The sequence below is a fragment of the Grammomys surdaster genome, unplaced genomic scaffold (genome assembly GCF_004785775.1).
Source record: "Grammomys surdaster isolate TR1022 unplaced genomic scaffold, NIH_TR_1.0 126679, whole genome shotgun sequence".
Lineage (NCBI taxonomy): Eukaryota > Metazoa > Chordata > Mammalia > Rodentia > Muridae > Grammomys > Grammomys surdaster.
Window position 1 is genome coordinate 2,311,581 of NW_021621467.1, and position 14,840 is coordinate 2,326,420.

Sequence of the window (14,840 nt, forward strand, 5' to 3'; positions counted from 1 at the left end):
TATTTTGAGATAGAGGCTTGCAATTTAGCCTTGTATGACCTTGAACTTAGGATCTTTCAGCCTCAGCTTCCTGAGTGCTGTGAATACAGATGTGAATCCCATGCATATTGTTCTGGCTAGTTGTTGATAGCTGCTTGTCTTGTCTTCTGTTGTTCAGTTCTGAAAGTCTTCAGGTAGTTCTCTTTAGTTTTCATTGGTAAAGAAACATCTGACATTTCTGTTTAGATAATTCAGTGTTTTCAAAAGAGTCTGATCTTGTTTAATAGTATGATTATATAAAACATGTATGATTCATTCTGCATATCTTTTTTTCTTTTGGATAAAAATATAAAGCTAGTCCTGAAATCTCTCTATGAGAATGAAGATAATGAATGAATAATTAGTGTGTTTATTTTTCTTAAGTCAAAAAACATACACTCAAAATCTCTTCTGTCTATCGGTCAGGAGTGTAGTGACTTTTGGAATTTCTGGAGAGGGATGATAATTATTCCTGTACCTTCACAAACATCTAGATCTACGACTGGATCCGGTGAGATTATCCCTGGATACATTGTGAACTGCCATTATCATCATAGCATTAGTTAATGTACAGGGATAGTCTTCTTTTTATGTGAGAGAGGATGTTTGGGTTGGCATCTCAGAACAAGTGATGAGACATGTGTACCTTCTTTGACAAGAGACCTTTTTTAAAAAAAAGGAAAGTATTTTTAAAGTCTGGCAGGTGTTCAAATTCTTTATTTACTTTTAAAATCGGAGAAATTGGGGGTAGGGTAGGTAGTTTCTAAGGAATATTTGAGATTTTACAGCTGTGGTCTAAAGAAGTCACGAGAGAGGACATTACATATCCAGAGTCAAAAGATGTACAAAGCTTTGTTTGCAGTACTCTGTGAGGAAAAACCACAATGTTATTAAACTGCAGCTGCTCTTCTCTTTTCCAAAGAGACTCAATAGAAAGGTGATTTGTTCCCACAATAGACTTCAACCTATCCATCCATTCACCTGAAAGGTGCTTACTGTTCCTCAAAAAAAGTCAGACAACAGTATCCTGTACCTCTGGGCAGTCAGTTGTTCAGCAAAGTTCTATGTCCCATGTGAGTAAAGAGGAACTCAAATATTTCCAGGCCTGACACAGTAGCACAAGAATAAGAGGCTGTAATTTTGCTTGGCTCAACATAAGGAGCCTGTCTCCTGAGGAGAGTGTTTCTACTTTCCTTCTGAGAAACCAAGCCATGTTGCTCTAACTGATATCACGACAAAGCTCTGGCAAATGACATGGGGACTCAGTGTAGTTTTGTGTCAATTATGTTATAAATTATGCAGCTGTTGAATGTTGTTTTTCTTCCCGGAAGAAAGTAAAAATTACTTGGGGAGAGCAAATGGGAAGAAACAGCCCAGTGTAATGATGCCTTTCCCTCATGTCTTCTGAAACTCATTTATTGCAAAGAACACTTGTATCCAAAGGAACATGATTTTTTTTTCAGAAGTAGCAAATCTAAAAACAGTTTCGGGCCTTCATTCTCTTCTCCCCCTTCGTTAGATGTGTCATTTTAAATTTCGTGAAGATCTTCCTAAGATCATAGGGACATGTCAACAATATAAAACAATTTTTTAAACTAATAGTTAATAAAGAAAGAAGATAGGCTGACTCCTTGCTGAGTCTCAGCCTTCAAACTAATCACTGCTTATAGAAGTTGATTAATGTCGATGTTCAAGATGTGATACAAGCCAATAGTTAGCATATTACACCTTTGAGATATTCTTAGATACTCTTTCTGTGATGCTTTCTTTTACAAATACTGATTTAAAAAACCTATACAAAAATAATATTCTTCCCTGAGATCTATTAATATAGTGAATGATATAGATTTTTATTAATAGTACATTTTGGTTGTTAATATCAAGATAAAGTCAGTGTTTCAAAATCTATACTGAGGTTTTCCAGTGTTTATCACAGAGGGATCACTAACTGGCAGATCGCTAAAACATTGAAATATGTCTTCTTTGGTCACACATGTGTCCATTCAATACCTTTATGGAAAGTCTGTTTCATGCCCTATCATACTTTGTGTAAGAAGAAGGACTAGATTTGTCACTCTGTACTCAACCATTATGCATGTTCTAGAAATGTACTTTGCAGATATTCTTTTTTCTTGGTAGTATCAATTCTTCATTGATATTATTCTAAGTCTTCCTCTAAAACCATACTAATTTTTTCCTTAAAACCAAATTTAATATCAACTGTACTAAATGCTCAACCACACTGTCCCAACAAATTCTGTAGAAAGCTGGTTAAACGACAGCATAAAGTATTGCACTATTATATAGTGACCATATTCAATTTCTGCTTTAACTCTCTTGTGAAATATAGGATACCTCAAGAACTTCATGAGAAAAGACTTGGAGGATTTATTATGATTATTGAAGCTTTTTTAGAAACTCTGACAAATATTTCTTTTGAACACTTTAGAACCATAAGGAAAGGAAGCATTGTATTTATTTACCAATAAGAATCATTAAATGTATTTATTTTTAAAAGATATTTTATATTAAAAATGAGTATAATTTTAAGTATTTGTCATTTACAAATACATAAATTGTTCTGTATATATTCTTCTTTAGCATTGGTCTTACCAGTTTCAAACCATTATTCTTTTCAGTTAGTAAGTATTTTTCTTGTATACATGAACTATTTCCTATAACAAAGTTGGGGAAGTAAATATTTTTGCTTAAGCTCTTCTAACTGTATGCATCTTCCCAATACAGCACAGATGATCATTTCATGAGTTCATAAGACTTTCATGAAGTTGAAGTGAGAAAACATATGTTAAACATCTAGTGCAGTGTTCAGACCACGGTTCCTACTTAATACATATCAGCTTTCTCCTCCGACTTTTTTTCTTTTTTCCTTTTTTCTCTGAGTCATGTGCTGTCTATTAATATTTCTGTCCTCCATATTGCTAGAATAAATGATGTCTAGGAAAATGCTAATACCTAAAGTTTCTGATCTTTAGATTGGACTCACTTAACCATTTTCCTAAGCACTTAGTAATACAATGACATTTTGCTTTATAACAAGTCCTTTTCCTTTATTCAGAAGTGTCTGAGGAAAACCCCTTAAGGAAGCCAACTTTTCATAAATTTACAAATTCAATGCTTCATTCTTCTGCTGCCATTTTCCAACCTGTCAGACACATCTGTTTTGCTTTTGCTTCAGTGGACTCTCTGCAGGAGTCTCCTTTCTGACATGATTATCCAGCAATCTCATTTTTAGCTCCTTGCATTGGCAGCTCCCTCCTGAACCGCTTTAAGATATTTTACAGATTCCCCTTCTCGTAGTGACTCTTAAGAGACTACTTGTGGGGGGATGAATTAAATCATCGACTCAAGTGTCATCCTAACCTCTATGTTCAGTCTTTTTCTTAAGTGAATAAATTATGTTCTGTGGCTCCCAGCTAAAGGAAGGTGCAATTGTGCACCTCCTTCCCGGGAAGACTAAATTTTAGACATTTAGCAATAGTACTACTGGTCTCAAATGCTTTATGACTCTAGGATGTCTTGTAGTGAAGATCAGATTATGCCAGTTCAGAGTCCCTTTGGGCTTAATACTAAAGTGTTGTGTTCTTTCTCCATTGAGATATTTTCCTCTAAGAACTAAGGATTTCTGGGTCCCACCTGCAAGCTACACTTTCACCAATAATCCATTATCCTGCATGACATATGACATCTCCCTTCTCAGAAGAGTTTCATTGCACACACCCCCACCCGCCCAGGAATGCCATCCAGAGTGGCAATCATTCACTTTGATGAACTTACTGAATTATAAATTTCCTACAGTTGAAGCTTTCTATTTTTCATCCTCTCCTCACATGAAAAATAATACTTCCTTATGTATGGACTTCTTTTACTTTTAGGTATTTTGGTCTGCCACTTGGCTTCTGCTGTACCTAAGATTCTCATCGTGATATAATTGAAAATAACTACTTTCTGATTTCTTTCCTGAATCTATTTCTCTCTAATGTATCCAGTACCTTGTTAACAACATTACTTTTGAATACAATAGAAGATTATATTGATTCTTTTAAAGTTTCCTGAGTTTCCTATTAGCATATATATATATTTTAAAAAACGTGCTTTTTGAGATTCTTTAAAAGGGAGAGTCTGCTTCATGTTGTGTAAATTTTTCTCAGTTTAGCTCTTGCCTACACTTTGAATGTCGTCATCTTCTACTTCTAAACATACACCAACATTTTACCCAAGTACCAAAATCCCATTGCTAGTTTATGTAATGTAATTTTGCACTTATATTTCTATCTGAAATAATTTTCAAATTTCAATTCACCTTAAAGAGTAGTTAAAAATTAGCCACCAATAACACCCAATTAACATTGTACCATCAATTTATCATCTTATTGAGCCTCTGCATCTTTACTTATAGCATCCACATGTTCCATAGTAGCTTGCATTTTCACTTCCTCCATGCTAGAATAGATGCGTTGTGGAGGTGTTCAAGAAATATATACTCTTTAAGAGTGCATGGCACCATACACCAGCTGATATGAGGCCCCTAACGCATATACAGCAGAAGACAGCTATGTCTGATTCAATCAGAGAAGATGCACCTAACTCTCAAGAGACTGGAGGCCCCATGGAGTTTAGAGCCCAGGTGGGGTGGGTTTGAGAGCTGTGGACAGCTTCGTGGAAACAGAGGGGTAGACTGGGGTTATAGGATGTGGAACAGCCAGAGGGAGAATGGGGGGTGAGTGTGAATAAAATCTGGACTGCAAAATAAATAAATAAATAAATAATAAAAAGAGTGCATATATCTATCTTGAGTATACAACTCATATTAAAAATAAAAAAAATATTTGATGCATTGGTTATTTAAAGGTTGAGTGAGTGTAGTGGTTTGGATAGGAATGGCCCCCATAGACTCATGTGTTGAGTGCTTGGTCCATAGGCAGTATTGCTCTTAGGAGATTTGATCTTGTTGGCCTTACTGGAGGAAGTGTGTCATTGTAGGGGCAGGTTTTGAGGCCTTTTATTCTCCATGTGTGCCCAGTGTAGCACCAAGTCCCCTTCTGGTGCCTTCTGGTCAATATGTAGAACTTCCTTCTCCAGTACCATGTCTGACCGCACTCGGCCATGTTTTTGGCCATGACCATAATGTACTAGACCTCTAAATCTGTAACCCAGCCTCTATTAAATATTTTCCTTGATAAGAATTGCTATGGACATGGTGTCCTTTCAAAGCAATAAAACACAAAGTAAGACATTGACTGAACCAACAGCCAATAAATGATGTGATGTGTTAGTCTGTTAAGTTATACTATTATTTTAGTAACTTATAGACAGAAAAATGAGTCGTAGGAAAGAAAGAATCAAAAATGTAATGGAGGTAAAAGAGGGAAACATCGAGAGAGGTAGCTGAGTGGGAAGTTTGGATAAATTAAAATAGAAGGGCTTTACAGTTTTGCCTAGAAATTGTTAACTAAATTTTATTTTGGATATTTTGGGATGTTATATCCACTTGTGCTTGCCTCAGGGAAGAAGTAATTCATAGACTCAGGCAACAACTCTTCAGACCATCTCGGCTGTTATTAGGTATATAAAATAAAATACATCAAAGCCTTCTCAAAGATTCAAGTTTATTTACCACCTCTATTGGATTTGAGTTGACCCGTTTTTGGGTTAGTCTACACTACATGGGTGGAAAATGCATACAAAAAACAAACATGGAGCAAAAAACAGTAGATAGACTGATCTGTAAAAATGGAGAAAGAGCCAGGCAGTGGTGGTGCATGCTTTTAATTCCAGCACTCGGGAGGCAGAGGCAGGGGGATCTCTGTGAGTTTGAGGCCTGCTTGGTTTACAAAGATGTTCAGGACAGCCAAGGCTACATGAACAAACCCTGTCTTGAAAAAAATGAAAGAAAAAAATAGGAGGTGGAGAGAATGAATAAAGAAAATATAAAATTGATCCACTTTGGTTGTCCTCTGGAGGTGAAGATAAGCTTTCATTACTGATGCTACTACTTAAGACCTTAGGCTCAGGGGTTCTTGAAGAAAATGGGGATCAAACACTGTTAGAGTCAGAGGAACAGGGCACTTGCAGTTTGTGTTTCTTAAAATTGTTAAAAGCTACATTCATCAGTATTACCAACGTGGCTGCCTAAATATGACCCAAAAAAGGCAATATCAAAAATATTCTAACATGGATGAGGAAGGGCAGGGGTGGGAGGGTGCAATAGGCCTTAACCTTGGACAAAGAACTACAGGCAACTAAGGAAAGCTAAGAGAGAGGGGGGAAATCTTCTCCAGTAGAGAGCACACCAATTGGTTATCCAATGCCAAATTGTCAGCCCTTAAAACAATATATATGAGTAACATTATATAGACTGAGAAGGTTATATTTAGAATACACACTCATACGCACACATACACACTCATGAATGTGTGTACATTAGTTAATGCCAAGAACATATCCCAGAATCCTGGGTGTTCAGAATTTTCTAGAATCTAGTTAGAGTACTTTGGGCAGCTTATTTTATCCCTTCAGTTCTCATCAGTAAAATTAAGATGTGATACTGACTTACTTGTGTAAAATAGTTGTACACACAAAAATAATATGTATACTTTATTATATTTTGTTTAATATTAATTTTTAATAATTTTGAACATTCTAAGTCTTTCTTTTCGGAAAGTGAAAACAACATACTATAGGCTTAATGATTTTTTTAAAAAAATCTACATCACCCTTGATTTATATTTAAATTTTTTGTTTATCAACACAGTAAGCCACTCACTTGAAACTGAGTGACTGCTTTAGCTGTCCCTCTAGCTTAGGAATTAGTTTAATTTCTTTTTGGTTTCATGCTTTCCCACGGGCAGTTTTGACTGTCATATACACTTAGAGTAGACATGTTGTACAGTGAAATTGTGCAAAACGTTCGTGACAACCCTCATCTGAGACATAAACACTGCTTGTTTCCTGCTCGTGTTTTTAATAAAACCATATTATTTTAAGCAAAACTACTTAGAATATGACTAAATGCACACTCCGTGAAACAACATACAATAGAAGCAGTTCCTTCTGGTGCATGAAACAGAAGAACATATATGTAAGGGGCTTTTATTTCCTTAATTGACTCTCTTGGATGGAGACAATTAAGTTCTCATAGAACTAAAATCCACTGATTCTTATATCTGTCTCAAGCTGTCTTTACTACCAGGCCTTCTTATCCCTTCTACACGTTTTTCCACTTAAGATGTGCAAGATGCTTCTAATTTTCTTTCTCGATTCTTCTCAAATTGTTCTCTTTTCTTTTCCTCTCCACTGAGGAATAGAAATCACAAAACAGGAAGTTGTGGAACGTTGTGTTCAGGTCATGAGAAATGATTGTCTTTGAAGTAATTAATAGCATAGTTTTGATTATATAGTTCTACCTATAGTCCCCAATAGCCTTGAAAAGATTCTTCATATATTTGGACAGTTTTATACACATGCACAGAGGGATAAAGTTCTGAATGGATCACTGGGAAAGGCACATTCTCTTGTGTTTAATTTGTAAACTTTGTTTATTTTTCTTGAATTTATGACCAATATAGCTATTGCTTAAAGGTCAAAATCTGCAGGTGTATGGTTTGGTAAATCATACATATTAACTGCAAAACTTTAATTTCAACCACACAGGAACTGTATCTTAAGTTTTCTTTTTATTTAATGTTCTAAAAACTCTTAATGGAATTAATCAAAGCTAGAGAAAAAAGTGGGATTTAATTAAGTTCTACATATTTCTTAATTCAGGAGAAATAGGCAGCTCACATAAATCATTTTGCGGAGATGACAATGAGTGGAATGTAATCTAAATGGAAGAAAGATTTTTTAAAAAAACACTCATTGTTCTCTGCATTTACATAAGACAGAGTCTGGGTAGGTCATAATTCAGTTAAAAAATAGAGTTCGTAGTAAACAGGTCAGCATGCATTCCTATTATTTATCATAGTTCTCTATCCTTGTTAAATTTCTGATGAGTTTAGTGCCTGATACATCACAATAACCTGTTATGTTTGACTTCTGGATTTCTGTTAAATATGACAGTCTAATAAAGATCCTGCAAGGCTTTATCAAATCCCTAGTGTGTCTTCTGAGGACTCACTATGCTAAACTGAACAGTTCATCTTAGCTCTATCTTTTTAAAAGTATTTGCTTTTATCCCTTCTTCACTATTATGGCTTTATTTTTATTGACCTAATAGTCATGTATAGTCATGTACAATGTGACAATCTCTTGGGAAGAAACTGATGTTTCTCTTTGATTTGTGCTATTTGAAATTCTTTTATTTGCTATACATTTCATCTAGTGACAGAATATACAGTTAACATCATGTAAAAGCCACCTGTATGAATGAATTGGAATTATATAATATCACTAATACATTTTAAACAGATGTCAAGATTTTATGATGAACAATTTTAATTGGAAACAACAAAAAAAATCATCTTTGGATAAATGATGCATGCTATCCAGTTAGAATTCAGAGTCCAGCCAGGGGAATGGTGTGCAGCTAATATGAATTAAACTCAGAGAGTTCCCACATCCTTTGTGCATGTTTGCAAGTCCCCACCCCCTTCACGCCACAGCTGCTGCTTGTTTCCACCACTGAGTTTTAAATAATTCAGTGAAAATTTCTGAGAAATAGAGAATGTTTTGCATAATTTTGAAGTCTGATTACTATTTGCACCAAATGTTGCTGATCAGCAAGATTGCCTCAGTGGGAGTAGAGAAGATTCCCTATGAACTGAAATTCAAAACAAATTCATTAGCTGGAAAGCTTGAAAGAAGGAGATCATCCCAACATCATTTGATACCTATTCTAGAAGCATTATGATGGGAAACCCAAACACAATGTGAGAGAGGCAGGCTTTTTTTTTTTTTTTTTTACTGCTAAAAAGGAATAACTTTCATTTGTTACATTAGAATAAAGCTTTCATTAATTTTTCAAAGGTTTTATATATTTATTCTAAATACTTTTTCTCTCTTCTACTACAAGAATTATTTTTATAAAGTTAAAGATTCCACTCTATTGGCCCAAGTAGAAAGCCTCCCATTTGATTGTTGTTATCATAAATGTTTATTTTTTGTTAAAATTAATTCAATATTTAAAGAATGTGAAAGGTAACTGGAGAAGAACCATGAAGCACTTAGTTTTGGACAAATATATTGTGCTATAAAAATGGCTGTGTTTTGAAGCATAGTGACTAAGAGACTAGCTTATACCTAGAAATAAAAGGAAAAGAAACTGGATTGATGAAATAATAAAGTATGATAAAAGAAACAAAATATTTGTAAGGACCTTTCAGAAATAATTAGAATCGGAGAATCAAAGGAGATAATGTATTAGGCACAGAGGTCACAAAGTTGAACTGGATTTGAGGAGAGTGAGAATGAAAATTCCAGATCCCATTAGTTCTAGTCAGAGCATGATCAAGCAGGATAAGGACTAAAGGACTCTGAACAGTGCCTGAGAGCTTCAGTTAAACTTCCTGACAAGAAAACAAATATGGCACAAAAGGTTATTATTACACTATTCAGAATGTCCTACGAAAGTAGTCCAGAGTTCCAAAGATCATGTCAAGTCCTGACATTCTTGAGGCATTATACTTTATTTAAGAGTGTGTATATGTGTGTTGAGGATTAAGAATATTGTATGTGCACAGCTGTGAGTGCACTCACCTGTGTATGAACACATGGAGGCCCAAGGCAACATTGAATGAGCTTTTCTTTTGTTTTCTACTTTATTTTTTGAGATGCAATCTCTCGGGGAGTGTGGAGTTAGCTCTTTCTGATAGAGTGGCTGACTAGTTAGCCCAGGGATCTGCTTATCTCTCTGTTCTATGATAGAGATAGGAGCCATTTTGTCTGGTCTTTATACAGGTCCTTGTACACAAAACCTTTACCTGCTAAGCTATCTTCATAACCCTTAAAGCAAAACATCTATGGATATCTATGCTTTCATTTGAATGTCTTCTGTGCCACTTCTCTTGTCTGAGCCTACTCTCTATTGTTCTTGAATAGAAATGTTCCATTTATAGCTACATAAAGGCTTTTTCACCAAAGACAACGTTTTGTTCAAGTGTATCATTTTTGAGGGATGCATACAATTTCTTGTACTATATCCATGTGATATTCTGTTTTTTGTTTTGTTTTTGTTTGTTTGTTTGTTTGCTGGGATTAAAGGTGTGCACCACCACTGCCCGGTGGATGTAATATTCTGTGTGAACATATCCTGAAGATAGAGTAAAAGACTCATAAAGTACTCATTGTGAAACAAGGAAGAAAGGCTATTGTTTTCTTCAATGGTTTCCTTGATCTATGAGTAAAGTAGGAATTCAAAAAGTTTTATTGAACATGAAAATAAAGGGATGTAAATATATTGAACAATATCATAACATCATTTTCAACAGTAATATGACACTGCCTTTTACACGAAAGCAGGGACACATCTGTGTCCTTTGGGTATGGCAGTGTCACTTAGCTATTTAACTTTTGCATGACTGATTCACAAATTGGCAATTGACAAAATTTTAATTCCAGTTCTAATATGGTGGTATGCCAGTGAAATAAATCAGAGAATGGCTCAAAGTTCCTCTGAATGAGAGACTCTACGCTTGTTATTTCTCTTAGTTTTATTGTTAAAGAAAATATGATGTCTGTATTTTGAAGTTGACCCCTAACACTCCCTTCCTTTTTGTAACAAGAACGTACCCTGTAACTGAAGCTGGCCTTTCTTCAGCTTGCCACTCCCCTCTCTTCACATCTCAAGAACTGGGATTATAGGCGTATACCATTAACCCGTCAATTTTTATATGTAGCATTTCTGAACAAAAATTTTCTTGGTCAGCAGTGTCACTAAATCCAGAAATCATAGAGGTTGGTGACACCACTTATAATTTTTCTTCATGTGACAGAATTAAACTTTTTAACTTACCTGACCCAGCTTTCTGCTCCTCTAGAAAGAATTTCATGTGGTGAGTGAATGGGGAGAGGTCTGCCCCTTGAGATTTATGAAAGGTTTTGTGCCATTCAGTGTTTAGTAAATGGGTGTAATTATGAACATTTACATAATTCCAGGGCTTCAAAAGCACATAGACAATAAGCAACGGTTACTCTGTCCTATGCTGTATGGACAATTACAGGTTCCTTCAGTACCAGAATTTATATAGTTCTTATTTCTTTCTGTCAGAAGTCACATATATGCCTGAATTACAAATAAGAGTTGACAAATACATGGACATATCACTCAGTGAAGACTCTTTAATATTAGCTATCTTTATGAAAAGACATTTATTTCTAAATATTGTTTCAAATCGTATCTGAAAGAGATTCTTGCCACTAGAAACCCGAGCTAATGAATTCAAAGTGAATAGTCTGGAAATAAAAGCTAGCAGTGATAATAAGAATATTTACCTCTAAGTGCAGCATATTATTATACTATGCATGTTGCCCATATACAAATGAGCACATTAATAATGTACTAGTTAATTTTTAGTCTGATGAAAAGAATATGGAGTAGACCATAAACAACCTAAGGAAAAAGAGATATAGTTTCTAATTCTGGGTCTGCCATCAAATCTTTCATTAAAAGTAAGTATAGAATTACTTGAGATTCAATACTTTTATTTATAAGATATAGAGGGAAGGGAACACCTGCCTCAAATTGGTATATCAAATGAGACGAAACGTGAATGATTTTGAAAATGCATATGCAATCAAGAGTGACACATATTTAAAGAAATGCTAAAGAATCAACCATTCTCAAAACTCAGTTTCCAATTTCTTCATAATACACCTTTGTGTTTCTTAATCATCAAGTCCTTGCAAGTAGAGAGTCACAATTTTCATACAATTTAAGTGTGTTTTCAGAGACACCTCAAAGTTTTGAAAGTCTGTACTCTTTCTAGTTCACATTTAGATTTTTTTTTTTAAATTAAGAGTAAATCTTGAGAGGGTTCTAGCCACCCTGTGTGGAAAGTTGTTTGCAATAACTAGAAAGATTCCCTAAAAGAATCAAGAATGTTCGCAATGAATTACATAGCAAATCCCAAACCATTAAAATGAAGTCTAATAATCCAGTCTTATTTTATTATCAAGGAAAATCAAAATTGTGAAATCATAATATTTCAATCAGCAAAAGAAGCAAACTTTCTCTCTATATAAAATCTCGTTAGTGCTTCTGAAATAGTCAATAGAAGAAAGGCTCTTCTGCTTGGATATTTGTACAGCTTCCTGATCCTGATGGTCCAATTAAGAAACTCACCTCATTAATTCACATCAAGTGATCGATAGACTTTTAAATGTAAAGCAGATAATCAACTGTAGCAGAGTCTTCATTTATTAAAACAACAATGTCGAAATAAGCCAATATTTGCAGGGGTGGTATAAGAGCTTGCTTGATCAGTCTTCTTTGCAAAGATCATTCTTAGTGTTTCCTTGATGTTTGGCTTCTCTGTCACAACTAGCCACAAAGTACCGATTCAAGAGCATTTCCTAAATGAGAAAAATACCAAAATGAATACGCTTTTCTAGGACTTTACTTGATACACGGACTGAAGTGTTCAAATGTCATTACCTTATTCAGATGGAAACCCAATCCTACATCAGTAAAATATTAAAATGTAACAGCCCCGAGTTCTCTGTGTAAGCTCTGCAGTCCTACTGCGCTCTCTCTCTCTCTCTCTCTCTCTCTCTCTCTCTCTCTCTATATATATATATATATATATATATATATATATATATATGTGTGTGTGTGTGTGTGTGTGTGTATGTGTGTGTAAACATTATGTATTTATATGTATTTACATGTATTTGTATATAAATATCAGTACTTAACACATATTATGTATCTATACCTATGTATCTCTATTTATTTATATCTCTATATCTTTATAAATCTATATCTATACATCCGTACTTAAACTTTTATTAATTTTGTAATAATTTGAAATGTTTTGGTCATCTTAAAAATATATAGTCTGTTTTATTTATATGAGGACACTTCAGCTGTCTTTAGACACACCAGAAGAGGGCATCAGATCCTGTTACAGATGCCTGTAAGCCACCATGTGGTTGCTGGGAATTGAACTTAGGACCTTTAGAAAAGCAGTCAATGCTCTTAATTGCTGAGTCATATGTCTAGTTCTGGTCATTCATTTATATTTTTTAAAGATATATTTTATTTAGAACATATTAATAAATCATTTTCTCCCTCCAACTTTCTTCACTCCCCCTTATTTCCTGTAAAATTATGGTCTCTTATTATTGTTACACACATATACATAAATATATACATACTAATGGTCCTTGTATGTATGCAGTTTTGGGGCTGACCACTTGATATTGGATAACCAATTAGAAAGCTTATTCTTAGAGAGACTAATTTTCTCTTTCTCAATAATCAGAAGTTAACTGTAATTCTTTGTGTGCAAGTATGATCCCTTCTAAATTTCTCCCTTCCCTGTGAACATGTCTGTTGGAATCATCATTAGTCAGGGCTCTTTTAATCACCATATCGTAGAGGTATCATGGGTGCACCTTCCCTGTAGTTTTTAGAAGACATCCTTGTCTTATTGTTCTTATCAATCTTTCTGTTTGTATTAGTTACGGTCCTTAGAGTCACAGAACTTATGGAATACACACACACACACACACACACACACACACACGATTTATTGAAAAGAATTATAGGCTTCAGTACAACTAATCCAACATTGTTTAGCTGTGAATGTAAAGTCCAAGAATCTAGCAGTTGCTCAGCCTCATGTGGCTGGGTGTCTCATCTGGTCTAGTCTATAAACTGGAATCAAAGGAATGGGTGTACTGCCAAAATGAGGGCAAGCAGGGAAAGAATGAACCCTTCTTTCTTCTCTTGTCCTTATATAGGCAGAAGGTATGACCCAGATTAAAGGTGTGCCCCAAGATCTGGATTAAAGGCATATGTGGGTCTGAATCAAAACCTTTTCCACCCAACTTCAAGATCCAATCAAAGTCTGTGTCTTCCAGCCTCAAGATCGAGATCAGAGGTGTGCCCTGCATTTCTAGAGTTTATTCCAGATATAGTTAAGTTGACAACTGAGAATAACCATCACACTGTCCCTTCTTCAATGACGTCCCCTGAGTCTTAGGTGCTGCCAATTTTATTGACAAATATCTCTTGAGGCTGGGCAATGTACAATAAACATTTGTTCTCTTCATTGTATCAATTGCAATTTTCTTCAGTGGTCTCTATCACAAAGAGTAACTTCTTTGGTGAGGGTTAGAGTACAGTTTATCCATGTATACAGGGATAAATATTTAGATTTCGAATTATGTTGTGCTGGTCTAGTAGAATGGCAATAGTAATTTTATTTAAAGGAAAAATGAATAAATCAATTCACATTTTATGGTCCACATTTAATTCATTTGCATTTAGGATGGTCCTAGTGCTCTCAAAGTTTTAAGAATGTAGGATCAATTTATGTGGCGCTCTCATTAGTATTACTGACATGTGATAATTAGAAATAGAACTCAAAATACACTTGAAAAAGTAAAGTTGTGTTTGCCAAAACTCAGAAATATAAGTTTTCTGTTAAATTTATCTCCAAAGTTATTTCTTTCTTATTGTTTCAGATTTTATCAGTATACTTAGAAGCAGAAGGAAGTCTATGTTTACTTTAAAACTTCAGAGATGAATTTCAGTGTGTGTGTACGTGTGCTTGTGTGTGTGTGTTTGTGTGTGTGTTTGTGTGTGTTTGAGAGAGAGAGAGAGAGAGAGAGAGAGAGAGAGAGAGAGAGAGAGAGAGAGA